The 18,175-nt window shown below is 39.2% G+C and overlaps 1 protein-coding gene across 33 annotated transcripts in view; it reads left to right on the plus strand.

Moving 5' to 3' along the window:
- The window catches only part of mical3a (microtubule associated monooxygenase, calponin and LIM domain containing 3a), a 79,716-nt gene that overhangs the window by 10,298 nt on the left and 51,243 nt on the right, over positions 1–18,175 (plus strand). For 29 of the 33 annotated variants that reach the window (XM_068313213.1, XM_068313211.1, XM_068313223.1 and 26 more), the window contains exon 2: positions 6,383–6,718. The exons of 2 other annotated variants lie outside the window; for them this stretch is intronic. The gene's annotated coding sequence lies outside the window, so the exon portion shown is untranslated. The remainder of the gene's footprint in view (positions 1–6,382; positions 6,719–18,175) is intronic. 2 more of the 33 variants (XM_068313212.1, XM_068313214.1) reach the window with 1 other exon arrangement.

Genomic DNA, 18,175 nt, shown 5'->3' on the forward strand with positions numbered 1-18,175 from the left:
ACGTCACAAAAAAACCCCCCACAATTAAATGTGTGATACTCATTTAATTTTTTTTTATTTTTTTAAGAGCTGGATGCTTGTACAGCTTCTTGCATGTACAGCTGACATTAGTAGAGTGCAAAAGCCAATGTGTTTTGTGTGTGTCTGTGTGTGTGTGTGTGTGTGTGTGTGTGTGTGTGTGTGTGTGTGTGTGCGTGCGTGCGTGTGTGTGTGTGTGTGTGTGTGTTTGCCTTTAGTATTTATGCAAAGCAAAGGGTATTTAGTTTCTGTCCTTGGGCTGTGTTTGTGTGCAGACTGCCTACCCATTGTAAAAGCTGCAGGACCGTCATGGCCGCTTTGTATCAGGTTCAATACTTGACTGAAACCATGACCTCAGCCTTGTGGGGTTACTGAGTCAAGCTCTTCCCACCTGAGACTCAAATTTAAATTTAGAAAAACAGCATGTTCTCCGACTGTTTTTAAATAATAAGTGAAGGTCAAGTTAAGGTCAAGTACATATCAGGGTTTTTTTACGTACAGAATGAAAAAACAGCACTTTAGCTCAGCTTATGTTGCCTTATGCGATATGATCAGGTTTTATTACAGATGGACAAAATCCTCCTGCAGACCTCTTAGTGAAGATGACTGTGCTGTATATGTGAAGTGATTTGTGCAAAGCTTGGAGCTCACGGTGTAAACAGCATCCGAGCTTGGCCTCATCTATGGTGGTAATGAAAAAGCTTTGCTCAGGACTGTGTTCACTGGCTGCAGATTACAGTCAGCGCCTGCATGCTGCTCACTGTACAGCAGCTTTATGTCTGCTGTGGGAAGAAAGGGGAGGGTGGAGTGCATGGAAAGGAGGGAGAGGCAAAGGAGGGAGAGAAAAGGGCGACAGAGACACACTTTAAATGAAGACGGTTACTACAGTGGTCTGGGTGGATGGCCTGACACTATTAGGAAGCAGAGGCTGCTGAATTTGTCCCACACAACTGGGACAAATGGTACTTTATACTTATATCAGATATATCCTTCATATACATACGGTATGTGTTACATTGGATGTACAGAAGTGTCATTGGAGAGCTGTTTTTTCCCTGAATTTACAGCCTGTGGCGGCGTGACCTGTGGACATGTGTGGTGTTATATTTCACTCTCATTCAACATGACACAAATTGCTTTCATTGAACCTTTTTCTTGGTAAGGTTTGTACAATATCTTAATATGTATAAAAGAATTTAAATTGACCTTTTACAGAAAGCTGTGTCTAACCAGTGAAATATTACTGGTTCAGACCTATTCCTGTGTTGCTCCTACAATAAAGCCATTATCATAACTAATGAGGCTTTTAAATGAGGATGAAAAGCAGCATATTGGTCATGCAGACTAGAGTAGTTCAGTATTTTTCCATCTCTTACGACATTTTGCCCTGCTGAATATAAAGGAAATGAACCAAACCATCAAGCAAACATTCATTGCAGTCTAAAGCTTAACCTTATAGTGAGATGATTAAACCATCTAAACCATGGATTTAGAGTTAATTACCAATTTCCATTCTCTGATTTGTCTGGCCTGTTTTTTATCTATACCAGTGTATCAACTTCAAACTTCATGGCTATCGAACATGAAGATTATGCTCTGAGGAATGGAGAAGCACATGCATTAAATGGGAATCAAAATGCTTTATCAACCATGTTTTTTCCTGTGATATGTATCAAGACACTATAACATTATAAACACAGAGTTAACTAGAAACTGAATCTGTAAAGAATAAACATGTAAAATACCAGTGTTTCATAGTTGCTTTTAATGTGAGAAGGTTCTGGATTTTAACATTAGCCATGACTGGAAAGAAACATTTTGCCAGCGCAACTGATCATATTTAATTCTTAATTTGTGCCAAATAAATGTGTATTGATTTGTTCCTGTCAGGGATTGGTTGGCTGGAGTTACAGAGTCATAACACTGCCATAAATGCTCATCAGAGACACAAACCAAACCAAGTTTGGAACTCCTGATTGGCATCTAAAGAGGAAAGCGATCTTAAATACTTTCCAGAGGCTGAAACGTCTGTTTAACATTCTTTCTTTTTTAATGGTTTACAAATACTGACAAGTAACGACTTACTCCTTTTATATAAAATGATGGACTCTAACAAAGTGAGGAACAACAGATATTTATAAGAGCCAATGCGACTCTGGTATTTATAGTAGTTTATATTCAAATTCTAGGGCGGAAGCCCCTTGCATGTTATGGTTGTGTTTCAGGGGCCTGTACACACACTGTAACTAAGATAGAAAATGTAAATCTGAGTGAAAAAGTAATTTCCCCATCTGGGGATCAATAAAGTCTACTTTCTTTCTTTGACACTTGAACTCATCATAGTCACATCCAGAACAGGGTCATGGAAAAAAGATCATAGCCGTGACCTTTGACATTTTAACTTCAAGGAGATGCTGGATTTATAGCTTATCAAGCTATCAGTTCACGGACAAAGTAAACGGCCAGCAGTGTGAGCATCCGCTGTGGCCGCACCCTGACCGTTGCTGCTGTTTCGGTCTCCCAAACACACACAGTTAAATTTAGACTGTCTCAGACCGACCACAGACACGGCCAGACCTGAGGTTTCATCTCACTGTCTGCACTGTCCCCCCTCTGCCTCAGCTGTTTTATTTTCAACCAACCTAGTGTTCATTGGCTTCCATCCCTGTGTCGGACACACAACCATCTCACACAAACACACACACACCTCTCTGTGTTCCCTTTTCTTTTAGCCGTGACAGTCAGATGACCGGTGCTGATATGTGTTGTGTTTGAAATTACAATTACAGCTTTGGATAGATTCCTGCAACAGAGCTCCATCTAAATAGACAGATACGGGAAATTGTTCCAGCCACAAGCCGTCTGTCTGTCTGTCTGTCTGTCTGTCTGTCCGTCCGTCCGTCCGTCCGTCCGTCCGTCCGTCTGTCTGTCTGTCTACAGTATCTGATTCTGGGAGTCTAAAAACTTAACCTCTTTATGAAGGTGCTTTGTGTCTTCCTCAGAGAGAGAGAGAGAGAGAGAGAGAGAGAGAGTGTGTGTGTGTGTGTGTGTGTGTGTGTGTGTGTGTGTGTGTGTGTGTGTGTGTGTGTGTGTGTGTGTGTGCCTTCCCTGATTTGTTAACTTATTTGACCATACTGTATGAGATCTTTGTCGTGTCTAATTTTGATTAATGCTTCATAATCTACCGCATAACTTAACAATCGCAAATCAGAATTTTCATTTTCACTTGTGAAAATGTGTAACACTTGTGTAAAAAGGTCACCTTACATCAGCCACTAATTCTATGATGCCTGTTTTATTGTAACATGAGCATGAAGTAAATACTCTAAACAGAAAAATCTGACATTGATTACATGGATTAATACAGACAGAAGCCGTCACTTTTTCAGTCACATCTTCAAAAATCAGCATTGCCTGATTTTTCTGTTTATGTAAGACTTTTTTTTAACCTTGTGTTTATTTCTCATTTTAGTCGTGTTAGAATACCACATGGGAATTGCATCATCAAAGGCTGGTCCACATTTGTCCAGACTAAACTAACTGAACAATTGGTGCATTGAGGGCAGTGATTAATGATCCCCTGACGTTTCTCCACTGACACCAGCACGTTAAATTACATTTGTATCTGGGGCAACATCCGTTAACCTCAGCTGTACCTTTCCTTCAGTGCTAATTAAAAAGAAAGACAGATGGTTACATGGTATCAAACAGATGGATATTATAAACATAATTGTAAAATGTAAAACTGTAAAATGTGAAACCCATTCTAGCATTGTCACTGATTGCATGGTTTCATGATGAGCTGCTTACGTACCTGCTTCAGTGACACGTTAACACTGAAATACAGTGGTACCTCTACTTACAAAATTAATTGGTTCCGGAAGAAATTACGTAAGTAGAGACGCGTTTTCCATTGAAAATGCCCTAATCCGTTCCAAGCCCACAACAATTCCTACATAAATGTTTTATAAAGCATCAAAATGCATCAAAACATGTGACAAATACATGTTACGATTAGATTATTACACAACAAATGAGAGTTGTGCATAACATAAAAAACAGAATAGAGTAAAGAATAATGATGGTCTTTTACCTTTTAACTGCTGTCCTCATTGTTTTTTGCCCTCTTTGGTTCATGCGCTCCTATCTCACGATGCTGAACAACAGAGTGAATTCCAGTCCTCCTTTTGAACTTCTCCAACCACCCACGCAATGCCTTAAACTCCTTAAACTTCCTTTTGTTTTAATAACATATCGATTGTAGATGCATTACGGCCATATTCGTTGGTTAAATCAATCAAACGCATCCCTTTCTCATACTCTTCTATTATCTCTTGCTTTGTTTGTATGGGGGGAAAAAAACTCTTTTCTTCGTCTTTTCTTTTCCTCTTTTCTCCGTCACTTTCTTGAGGTCCAAGAAAGTGACGGAGAATGTGCACAAAACTATCAGAACACCTCATGAGTGCCGAATGCCGACACACTCCATAAGCACCTTTCTCGCTCAACACAGAGGTGGAGTGGCATCCCTCTTAGCCAATGGGATGCCAGGAAGATACGTAATAGGTAATAACCAATGGCAGAGCAGCTATGAGAATGTTGCGTTCAGGAACCTGTGGGAGATTCAAGTATCAGCCGATACTGTGTTTTTATTCAAGTATCAGCCGATACTATGTTTTTACATTACGTAAGTCGAAATTTCTTTCGTAAGTAGAGGTAATATTTTGCTGCTGAGAAATTTCGTAAGTAGAGACATTCGTAAGTAGAGGTATCACTGTATAAATTTTCAGATGCAGGTTTAACTCAGCTCTGCAGGATCATCCCAGCTGTCTCTCTCTCTCTCTCTCCCTTTCCTCATCTGCAGCCCAGTGTTCATCAGCTCGCAATGAGATCCTGCTCATGATAAGATTAACTATTCATGTCACTTCCCTCATCATTGCCTTTAACTTGTCTCCTACTCACTGGAGGAAAGAAAGAGAAAGAGAAAGTATGAGACAGTCTATTATAGTTAGGTCACCATGTACACAAGCAGGTACAGACATGGTAGCATCTATTATTCCTATCCATCTCCTCCAAGGCAGGATATTTCATGTGTTGTCACGTGTTACGGACTCACTTGGTACTTCATTTAGTTGAGTCTTACCACGCTATGATTTTACAGTGTGTTATTTTTCATAACAGTTTAGATTAGCTCTCTGTATAAATCTCTATTGTCTACTGTTTCTCACTATACTCTTTATAGTATAAGTGTTCTTTTACATGAACAAGAAAGTCCCATTTTTTGCTCATTCTGTTTTTGTAAATTGAAATGTCCGTCTGATTATGTACGGAATAAATGTGAAAAAACAATTTAATGTACAGCGTAAATGTGCCAAATGTGTGGAAAACAACTTGACCTGTATCCGAGGAAGTGAACGACACCTTTGTGGGCTCTGTGTCCGCTGGGCGTGGAGAGGTTGATGGCTTTGGAGACAGCCGTGCGTGTTTTGTTAATTATTTATTACTCTCACTGCCCACTTATAACATTTAAAAAATAGCGGTATGATATTTAGCTAACATAATGTTTGAACCACTGCTTAAGGGATGTTTTTATGAAATGCATTCAAATATTGAATAATGATATCTAGACACAAGACAAAGGACATTGTGTTTGTGAACATTTAATAGTCAAATTTTAATGCTGCAACACCAAAATGGCACGTGTTTGGATTTGTTCAGCAGAGCAAAGATTTCAAATCTGTTTGTGTCCACCAGGAGATGAAGGGTACACACCCAAAGACACCTCTCCTTATATACACAGCTAAAACAAAAGAGGCACAAGTAAAGAAGATACAGACGTTCAGAAGTGGTAGAGATGTATTTTTGAGTTGTTCAGTATTTTCTAAAGGCATGACACTCTGTGACATGAGCTCAAGAAAAAAAAATAAAACCAACACACAGATTTCTCCCAGAATAAAATCATGTATCATCAAACGCACAGTCTTTATTTCAGGGATCCGTCATTGCTTCAGTAAACACATTCTTTTTCTTTCTTTCACTCACTCTTTCATTGCTTCTTTTGTTAAATCAACATTTCCTCCAGCCCTCAAGTCTGTAAATCACTTCTAGGATGTAGGACACAGCATTTTACGATGATGAACATGAGCATATTGCTGTGTTATTGTGGATATTTTGCCTGGTAGAAGCTATACCTAATAGTAAGTGTGCTCCATTAATGTCAGAAAATACATGTTTTTCTCTTTCTGCTTCAGGATTATGTGTTGGTTCTCAAAGTCACTCGAGCAATCAAGAGCCAGCGTTGAATGTCTAATAGCTTCACTTCAGCCCATCTTTAAAAGATGCCCATTGTGTCTGTTTGTGCTTCCAGGCAGCCTGAGTGAGGACGGAGCCCTCCCATCTGGGAACCGGTGGAAGTGTGACATCACCCCCGCCTCCTCTCTCCCTCCATACTTTCTTACGTCAGACCAATCAGAGCTCAGGGAGACACAGTCATGTGAGAATCCCCCCAGTTTTGGTTACCATGGTAATGAGCACTGGTCCAGGCAGCATCTTGCTGCTTTGAGAGGAGGGGGAGAAGGCAAGGCAGAAAGGCAGAAAGAGACTGGGTAAGGAAGGGAGGAACATAGAAAGAGAACAAATCCCAGCAAGAGGAATACCTCTATCTTTAGCTCAGCCTGCAGCTTGTAATTCTCCTTCTGTTGCAGTGAGTACCTTTATTTTGATCTTTGATCTGCGTCATCACAGCTAAATGAATGTAGGATGTATGCAGTCCATTGTCATTTGTATTTGATTGTACTGTATGTGTTATGGCAGATGCCTGTGACCATTTCTGAGATGAAACCATGCGCAATACCTTTGTTACATTAGGAGTGTGTCCACCTGGCCTCACCTTAGGTACACAACCTTTTGTCTGCATGCTTCAGGCATCCTCCACTGATCCTCAATGAATGGCTGGTGACAAACCTGTTAGTGACTGCAGGCGTGGTGGGAAGCAAGCTGCTCAGTATTAGAGACTATTTTATCATGGTGGAACTCTCTCTGATGCATTGTGATCTGACAGCGAGCCATTCTCGTGATTCCTCCTGCCTTTTTCTCTTCAGTGCTGTCCCTTCATGTCTGTTTTCACTCTACTCTCATTTTCACACATGTGGGCTGGGTTGACGTTCTTCATTCCTCTGCGGTTTGTTCAATTAGCAAATCTGTGCAAATCCAACTAGGGCATCGTGTTCTGATTGGAGACCTCACAGTGACGTCCTAGTGGTGGAGACAGCAAGCATTCTCAGTTGTAAGATTTTCTGTTCAAAATGTTGCTGTTTTTAATTAGCAAAGTTTTGAGTGTCACTTTAACACCACAGCAACGTGAGCGACGTGACGAAATGTATTGTTTCAGTTATGTACGATAGACATACAGTTTGATTAGATACCTGCATTGCATTATTATTATTTTTGCATATTTCCATGTGTTTCTGAAGGAAACCTTATTAAGGCCTTAAGAGACACAGATTTAAATCTGTAGAAGAAAGAATTTACTGTTTCATTATTTACCAAGCAAAAATTAATTAAAAACATTTATTTGAATTAATCAATCTCTATGCATTTGGCACTTTTCATACATAAAACAGGGGACAATGTCCTTTGTCAAATTGTACCTAATTCAGTGCATCTCTCCTCTCATGTCTAGTTCTCTTAAATGTTTCTTTTTTAAGAAATAACTACTGTAGGTTGTGCAGATTTTGTGTTGAGGACATCAAGTGACTTGATGTATTTTACAGATAAAAATATTGCACTGTTGAATCTTCCACGTGACATACAGTACCAGTAGTTGTGAGGACTGCTTTGACCCCTCTGTGTGCTCTCAAAAATGATCATCAATTGCAATATTCCCAATGACATGTAGTATCATTCATGTGTCCACCTTGCTGATAGCAGCTCAAGTGGTTCCTCCTTCCCCTATAGTCCGGTCACTGCTCAGCACAGCTGTATAAAAACCTACTGGTGATCACGGTTTGTCTGAGATCAGAAGGCTCTTATCAATTTTCTTGTGATCTAGTTGTGGCACATTAGAAACATCAGTGAATTTCACAGCTGAAAGGGTTTTACAATGGCCTGCATGTCATTGACCTTTCCTTTGAGTCAACCAAGATGTTTACAATAGGGCAATCAATTACAGCTCTTATTACATCGCACTTCAAAGCGGTGATGTATTGTGATTGTCGTTTGTTCGTCCGTCCGTCCGTTAGTATGTCCACCAAATATCTTCACAACCGTTGCAGATAGAAAGAGGAAACAAAAACACATTACATGGGCTACAAAAGGGATGAAAATGAGAGGATGGCCTTGACCTTGAGAAACCTAGGTCAAGGTCAAAGTTCAACTTTTGTACATTCAGGAACCAGATAGAAAGACGAGAAGGCCGGTGTGAGAAGACCACAGATCAAAGCTAATGCTTTGATCAATGACAGTGGGTCAGAGCACTAGCTTGGATCTTTGACCTCTGCAAGTACACGTAGGTCAGGGTAAATTTTTGAATTCAGGGGTGTCACAGGATGTTGCAGTCTGTGACTGCATTGGTTCTAGTTAGCTTTGAACTTACAGTCATGAATGCTGTCAGATTGAATTTTGTTTTGTCTTTGAGTGTAAGTATTACATTGTGATTGGAACAGAACAAAGTGGCAGTATATATTTCTGTGAAAAGCAGCTGGACTTTCTCTTCTGTTTTCCATGTGATGTCTTGCCATTTGAAAGTGATTGTTTAAAGCTTATAATTTTCCAAAGTTGTAATCTGAAGTGGTTTTCCTTAGCACAGGCGTCAGCCCTTCTAAAGCAATGACACAGTCAATGTCTGTGCTTGTTTAAAAAAAAACAAACAAATGCATTTTTGGATTTAAATGGTAATCTTTTGTGTGGGAATACAAAAGCTGACAGACACAGCAAACCCACTGACACTCAAAAATAACATCAATTTCTTTATATTACTCTACAAATTATATTCCATCTGTCTAATCTTCTATAACAAATGCCATTTAAATCTTCTGTGTACTGCAAATACTGTGTTTATTAAATTATTCTGAATCCCAAAACAACAGTGAACAAACAGAATCCAGAGCACAAGCCAATACAGCTATAACTTTTCTCAAAGGGTACATGAAATCAAAGGTCAAATAATTGGGATTTTGTATGACCTATTAGCGGAAATGGAGTACAATATCCATAATCTTGTCATTATTACAATATAACCACACACAATGAAGTTGTCACATGTTGTATCAAATGAAAATTATTTTAATGATTTCCATCACAATTTATATGAGTGCTTTATATTGTTTATGTTTTATATTGGTGATTACCTTTCAATTTTCATGATCATTTCCCCACTAAACCCTAACCCCTAACCATCACTTAGCAGAAAACTGGCCAAAACCAACGTACGGAAATAGAAAACTACTGTACTGCTTCTGAAGTATTGATGACTTCATGTCAAAAACAAAAATCAATGCATTCATATCACAACCCATGCAAACAATATAATGACATATAATTACATAATAGTATCATTGAGAGCCCATGCAAAGTTTTCATGCAATCTGATTTTGATGTAATTAATATGATTGTATCGACTGTGACTTATTTATGTAATGTGTCATTATAATTTCATGAAACGCTTTACAGTGAAACTGAATTACGTTAAAATCCCTGTTAATTTGACCATCATGTGTACCGCCGCCGTCTTTCCCTGTTGTGTAAACTGGTGTGAATATATCTGACGTCACGTGAAGGCAGCAGTGCTGCTGCGTCACGTTTGAAGAGACCAATCGGATTAAACCGAGTTAAAACATGCAGTTCACTCCAAAAAGTAGTGGGGGGTTACCCGTTTTACATTCTGAAAAAAGATCCAGAGAAAAAAATCAAAAAAATTACATTTTTTTTGTTAAATGAAATATGTTCTACACAATAAAAATATTTTGGCTCTTTATATTGTAAAATATATGTCTGACGTTGACACGATTACGTTTTGCTATTTATATTCCTACTGTGTCCCCCCTCCCGGTTGTTGTTATGGTTTAACCCTATCCCTCTGTCAGTTTCAAGTTGCGCCGTCTCCGCTGTGTGGTTCAAAGCACTTGGCCACAACATGCGTTATACAATGAAATAACACGGCAATACAGTGGTTTTCACAGGCAGTTGTGGATTTATAAACGGACATGGATTCAATAAGGCTATATATCAGTGGAATATAAACACACACCAGGTGAGAAAGAGTGTTCCTCCCGTACTGGTGAGCAAACACGGCGCATTTTGATCGTTACCCTTGGATCCGCCGACTGCACCTCTGCATGTTTGGGAATGTCACGGTCCGCTGGTTTCATGGAGGGACTAGAGGCGCAGCCCGGCAATAAACGTGGCGTTTTATTAATCTGTGTACGTGCACAGTTTGTTGTAATGGTTTGTGAAATGACATGCGCTAACGATGTGTCCAAGTGAGGCTCTCAACCTTAAGTTGCAGATGGAAGGGGGAGTGGAACAGCCTGTGGAATGCGTTAGATTGCAATATTCACCCCCGGGGCACTTACATGGAAATGACTATATAATGAAACAATCGTAGACTTGGTCTTTACATGTTGACAAGTATATTATACATCAGTGACTTGTAATGACTATAAACATTTCACTATCAGGAGGTAAAAACACATATTATTGCATTGGTTGTATTTTCTGTTTTGCAAATCTGTATATGAATCATGACAGGAAAAGTATTGAAGTTTCTTGTCTGTCTGCTGTGTTCGACAAAGAAGAAATCTGGATTCTCTTTGAAAATTCCACAGTTTGGTTTTACTGTACTTCCATCCAAGCCGCAAACTGATCTACATTGGCTCACAGTGAAGCACATTCTTCCACTAAGGCCCACCAGTCCTCCTCAGGTCAAGCAAATGTTATCAAAAATCAAACTCATAGCCCTGTTTACATGATTTATGGTTCCTGGATTTATGGCAGCCAATTTGTTTATCATGGTGTATTCAAATTTTTCTTTTTCTAAATTGCACCAAATTATACACACCTCTTTTTTTCTAATCAAAATCCAAGCATTAATTCCCAAAAGACTTTATGGAGATATTGAAAAACATCCTGCGTTGCTAAGTGAATTGAAAATTTAGAATCCATCCCTTCATTCAGATTTAAAACAAAATTCAATGGGTTTCATTCTGGACCAGAACCAACCTACCTTCTGACAAAGCAATGAATCAACACACAGCACACATAGGTGAAAACAGAATCTCATTCGCTGTTGTAATTATGCATGTACTACTTGTATTCAGTGTTGTGCATGCCTCAACTACCCGTCTGATGATTATGATTCCCAAGTCTTTCAGAGTCTCCTTTGGAGTCTTATGGTGAAGATTGTTGGATGTGTCTGTTATTGGTCATTTTGACAGACAGCACATTTACCTGGACAACAATATTGCATTACAACAACTGACCCAGATTGGCTCTCACCATGCTCAGCAACAAGGGTCAGTCTGTGACTTAATGGATCAGCGAGGTCCTGACCTGACAGGCGTTTCCCTTGGACAAAGGCTCTTATCCTGTCACAGGAGAGTGATGGTGAATATGCACTCATTGATCGGTGATGCTAACCTTTTGTCAGATTTCATCCCCTTGTATTTGTGGTTGCAGCAGCTTCAGTGCAAGACGCTGAACATCTTCTCTGAGGGCACAGAGCATTGCAAGGCAGACAGACATTAGTGTCTGTGTTATCATAACCCAGTTTCCCACTAAAGAGATTAGGATGTTGAGGAGAGAAGGAGGAGGATGTTTGTTTGGTGGTTCACTAATGGGAACTTGATGATGAGTATAGTCTGACTTATTTATATGCTGTATGCTGAGGTGATAAAAATGTTTTGTCTTTTCCGCGTGGTTGAATATCTTTTGTATTATTTGTTGAATTTGTTTTGCCAAATGTAGACGTTACCATTTATATTAACACACTGTTTAAATATATATTGGTATTGTAATGAACGATAAGATGTAGTAGATGGATTTTTCAGTTATCACTGTATTTTTTAGTCATATGTTCCGACAGGCTTCTCTTGCAGATTGATTACCAACAGTTTTATTGTGGCCTGATGTGATTAAGTTGATTTGCATTGCCCCGACCCCTTGCTGACTCTCTTAGAGGGAAGGTGTGATCTTTTGTCTACCTCTGACTCCCAACGACACTGCGAAGCACCATGGGTTTGGAAAAACTTCCAGATGAAAGAACAGATCGAGGAAGTCTTTCGATGCAGCGACTGCTGTATCGTGATCGTGATTAACCCACCTGTCCTTATTGTATATTTATTCTACCCCAGTGTTCTGTGTGAAGATGATGAAAGTGTGATTAGGTGATTGTTTGTTCCGCAGAAAGGTTAGCAATGGTGCTGAAATGTACACTTGTAGCCCTTTTCACACAGAAATCAGGCAACACCATCCCTTCTCTATGGTATTTTAGTACATTCACAAGGGTAGAAGGGAAGAGCAATGGAAGAAGGGAGGAAGAATGTGATTTTAAAAACTGTCCTGGTGTTTCCTGATCTATGGAAGGATGATGTTGGACACATTTGCATCAGGGTGTAAAATTACGTCTAACATATGCGTTGAGTGTATTGGAAAGAGTGGGTTAACTAATTAAGGGGGGAAAAAAGCAATTAACCTTGCCAGTAACTTGATGTCCTTTCCACCTCACATTCAGGCAATGTGTGATTTGGAGTTACTACTGCTTCTGTTGACCTTCATAGAGGTGGAACAAACAGAAGTGTCATTGCATCTTCATTGTATTTGTGCAACTTTGGGGTGGAATAAAGATGCAGAGCTCCTCATCATCCAATTGGAAGTACAGTAATCCCTCATGCATTCGTGCATCAACAGATGCGACTTCACCTCAACTCAGATTTTTAGTAGGTAGTCACGTGATACTGTACATGCATTCTATTGGCTGACAGCATCCGCAAGTGTGCTACGTTCCGTGAGTCTCGGACCGCAATGCACTTCCGTGAGACATAAAAGTGCTTTAACAGTCCGTAAGAGTGTTGGAAAAGGTAATACAGATAGAAGTTGGTTTAATATCAGTATGGGGAGCGTTCATAAATGTTTAAATTACCGTAAATAACAAGATAAATAGTTTGTCGCTATATTGCAGAATTTGTCATTCGCGTGTGGTTCCTGGAATGCATTAACCGCAAGTAACAGGGTGCACTGTATCTATCTATCATGTGACTGACATAGTCAATAATTCTTTTACGTGGTTATTCTGTTCTCTACAAAGCAGTTTGATGGATGCCGACTTACACCCAGAACCAGCTGCATTGAAACGTCACACTTACAGAAGGCTGTTGTGGCATTTGGCCCAACATGTGTATTGTGGTGTATCTAGTGCTTGATAAGTCCTTTTAAAAGGAGAAACATCTGTAACTGGATGCTGCTGGTATGTTGTTCATTGTATGAGGGTGGCATTCTGCAACAAGCTCCTAACTGTAAGGAAATAGTTGAAAGAAGATTTGTAAGTTAACGCTTCAATTGTGGCTTTTATGGAAAGAGGATATTACATCTTCTTTTGACTCAGACAGACACTGTAAAGCTGAATGACCTGATAGAAGATACTGTTAAGGATATCAAGTTCATGTTGTCTAAGTAAATAAATCTGAATGCTTTAAAGTCGAAACTCAAGACAAGATATGAAGGTATAATTCCTGTCCTATTTTTTTCGTCCGATGGCCCAAGCCCTGTTTTGGTTCATGATTTGTCACAGTTCTGGTTCAGAGACTTACGCCTTGACTGTTTCTTCTTTCTTGTAGGTCAGAAGTAGTCCAGTGTTACAAACACATTCCTGAGGCCGGGCCGAGTAGACTGCCTTTCACCGGCCTGCTGACCCTTGAACACTATAACAGAGATACAATCCTACTTTCCCCTCCTCCTCATACATTGGAGATTGGTGGTTGTAAAACTGTAGGAGAGGTTTGTCACTGGTAATGCCAGGAGACTTATGAGTTACATCCTGTAGCTGATATCTGTCATGTCTCTAATCATTCTCATAAACAATCCAGTGAGCGGTTATCCATTTTTTATTGGAGTTTAATACTTGATTGCCATGTGTTGGTCTTGTCAGCCTCATGAAGGAAGATGCTTCCTTTGAGATTTTAGACGGCACCCTGAAATATTTTCTGTTATTAACAGTTGATTATTGAAACTCTGTAATATGTGATTTACTTTTTCAGGGTATAAGAAAATCATGTCTCACATCTACACAGAAACCTTGTTGGAATGAACCATGCATGAGGGAATGAACTTAAACATACAGTACGCTGCTACAGTGTGTTATTTTTAGTTAATTCTTTTTCACCTATTTTTTGCCAGATATATACACGTGATATGTCATCAATAAATCCCTGTCCAGTACAACCTCTGTTGAAGTCTTATCAATGGCACTTTCATTTCTGTGGAACATAATGGAGACTTTGAGAGAGAACTCTATAACTAGTATGATCTTTTGCTATTTAACTTTGTGTGTTTGGCTCAGCTTTGGAAAGAGACTGTTGACTTGCTCTTGGATTTGAATTAAATGGAGATCATCTTTTTTTCCCTTTGTTGGATCGCATTATGCATTTAAGATAAGACTGAATCCTGAGAGCTAATTGTAATATCACACAACTATATGGAGTTAAATATAGTTCCACGAGAATACTTTGTTACTACAGTGAAATAGCAACACATTACTATTGTATGGCGGTTTATGGCTAGCATCCATAGAGTAGCCTATTGATTGCCATTTTTGTATATCTCTGGATACTCTACACCATACCCCCAACATAGTGGCCAACACAAAATCTGTGGGTCTGTCGGTGCTGTGCTTATAAGGAAATAACCTTTCTCATAAAAAAGAGTGATAGACATTAACAGTAATAAGACATACTGTACGTATCTAAAAAGAAGCAACTCAAATTGTGGTTATGATGGCATTGGTTGTCATAAATCCATTACAACCTCAGCCCTGACTGCAGCCTTTATTGGTCAAGTTGCTGTTTAATGCAAAGTGTTTACAGAGGTTGATGGAGGAACAGTTCACTTTTCCTCCGCTACTTGTGGACATATTTGGAATGATTGGACACCATTCACCCTCCACTCTCCAGGCGGATTCTAAACTCACATGGTAAATAAGCCATCTTTGTAGTCCAATAAACAAGATAGTGTTTACGCCAGTTGATGTCCCCAACTACCAGGCTATATAGACCTCTGTGTAACCAGTCAGGTATTGTTCACTTCAGCTATCAGGCTTCATCAACCAGCTGCCTAGCCATTAACCGCCCTCTCATTTCAGGCTCTGTCAATCCAATGAAGTGTTTATCTCTCTGGAGACCACATCATATTTCACATTTGCTCTCTGATTGTGTGTAGAGGAGGCGCAGGGCCTTATTATCTGGACAAGAGACAAATTCTTCTGTGGCAGGCCTGACAGAGGAACAAGTCCAGTAATGTGTGGCATTGGTTTCTCACAAGAAATCTACAGGCTTTGTCCTTTACAGTCAGAGTTAGGTAGGAGGTCTGTCTGTGCATCGCCAGAGCCATATACAGTACCTTGTTATACCTGTGATGTTTGCAACCGGTCAATCACATTCAACCATGTCTTTAAGGTTGTACTGAAGGAACAGAACTATCTTAACAACTGATGCTATGGCAGCCTGGAGGTAGTCTCACTCTATTAGATACTACCTTGAAGTTTGTTTTTGTGCCCCCATAATTATCTGTGATTCAGGAAAGTGCTTAATGTGTGAGGCTACAGTTGCCATCATAGATTTCTTGAATACAGATGCAAAGAAATTTGCTGTTTATTGTGAGTTTGTAAGTTTGAATACCTTCTATAGTTCCATACTTTTTTTTAATTGAAACATGACTTACCTTGAAGTATGAGCTGTCATTACATGCGATCTGTGCTGCACCTGTCAGACACTTGATTGAACTCCTGCCTGCTTCTTGAGAAACACAAGAGAGATTTGAGTTTCATGTAGGAGGAGTGTGTTTTAATGCTCGTCTGTACAGCTGTTGGCGTACTCAAGAAGAAGAAGAAGCAGAACTTTATTAATCCCCTTTTACGGGGAAATTACTACTCACACAGATCTATGGATCTGTGTGAGTGTTCTGTTGCCATCAGAGAGCTGACCTTCCTCCAGTTTTGGATATGTTGAACTATTTCATGAGCCTGCACAAGGGAAATAAATTTCTAAGTAACTCAAGGTAAATAAATGTGCTTTTATATTTTTTTCATCAACATGTGTGTGTTTGTAATTTTTTTTTTTTTTTGCGTAGGTTATAGATCATTGGTTAGCGAGCAGCTAAGCAGGGAATCCAGTGAAAACGTCAGATGCGGCACTCTTGTAGTAGTGTAAATAGATGTTTTACAGTTAGTGTGCAAACCAACACTGAATAATTAGTTTTGCTAAGAATGCACTCACTGGTTAAACCTCATTCCGTAGAGTGTAGATCTTTGCCCTGATGACATTTGTAGTCTGCTCTCCATAGCTTCTCGGTTTACAGCCAAGCTATTGGGTATCCACATCACTATCCTAGCTTTAAACTCAGTGAGAATGAAACCTAATTCTCCTCTTCCTCACTGTGTTCTGAGAGTTTGTCCCAAGTCCATGTCCAAGGATGTGTGTAGATATCGGTTGATCTGTGTATGAATGTTGGTTCACTGCGTGTCACTGTTCAGTGTCCCACAAGGGTTTTGCCTGGGAGCCATTGTTTTGTTTGGCCCTGTTAGATGCTGCTGATGCTGCTGATAAAAGTATTTCAAATGAAATACTGAATCTGGAAAGAATGAACCCTGAATGAAAACCATGGTGTATTTTGTAAACTGTATCTGCGCCACTGTTTTTTTTAATGAGTATTCATCATTGAAATATGACTTTGTATACTCTATTTTTAGAAATTATTATAGTTTGTACTTGTTCTTGCTGTCATGTCTGGATGGCAGATAACATTGTTTTTTTGTATTTCCTAAATAAAGAAGGGGGCATTGTGCGACATGCAACTTTTTTTTTTTTACCTCCACCATCAGTGCTTGGCCTAGCTGTTATCAAAAGTTTCTTTCAGTGCAGGTAATGTAATTATCATGTTTATCTGACCATGTCTTAGATATTTTGTATGGACATTGATGGACGTGAGTAAAATTTGACATGGGGATGAGCCGCCAGACATGGAAGAGTTGATTAGGTTTTGAGGCAGATCTGCATCCAGTTTTTTTTGTTCTTTTTGGTTACCAAATGGGACATATTTAAATGTTAATATTCTTTTGACTACTTTTTGCATTTAAAAAAAACAAAACAAAACAGATGTTGTAGAATTATGCTACTACATTATATCAACACTCCATAAAAATATCTATTTTATGCATATAAATGCTTTTTAATCAAACTGGAAACATGTTTCTGGTGATCACCATATGAGGCTTTGCTCTAGTTTGATCAGGGAACTAGTTCCTGATTGCTTGAGCTTGAACGATGATGAGCTAGATTCATCGGGTTTTCTAGTTTTAATTTGTATCCTCACAGAATCAGTATTATATGTTTTCTGTTACTGATAAATATCAGAGGAACATCACTTGTTTTCTCTTCTAGTCTTTGCCTGTTGGATTGTTCAAGTGTATCCAGCAGCCGGGAATACAGAGTGGAACTGGTTGGTTTCTGAGCCTCTTCAAAGTTAAAGCCCAGCTCTGTAATTAATATGGTGAAGAGAAGAAAGCTACAGATTTACACCGTCGTTTCCCATGGCCGGCCAGACAAAGAAACACACATTGGATTTGTCCTTTGTGTGTTAAAATGTATGATTGAATTATGAGGCCTAGTTTTTATAGTTTAGTTTTAAGAGTCTATCTGGTCCCAGATGTTTATATTCCTGTCCATCATCGTTCATGTCTGAACACACAGAGAGACAAAAGAATCAGTTTGATTTTACAAGGGGGGAAAAAACCCCCCAGAGCAACTCTGAATGCTGTCTACGCACTCTTGGTTTATTTATCTTACCCATTTTATTTCTCCTCTTGGACACAGTCTTTCTCAGAAATGAATTATCATATGCATTGGTATAAAAATTTGCAAATCAAAAATGAATAACCAAATGTGAAATGCGACTA

The sequence above is a fragment of the Antennarius striatus genome, chromosome 4 (assembly GCF_040054535.1).
Source record: "Antennarius striatus isolate MH-2024 chromosome 4, ASM4005453v1, whole genome shotgun sequence".
Taxonomy (NCBI): domain Eukaryota; kingdom Metazoa; phylum Chordata; class Actinopteri; order Lophiiformes; family Antennariidae; genus Antennarius; species Antennarius striatus.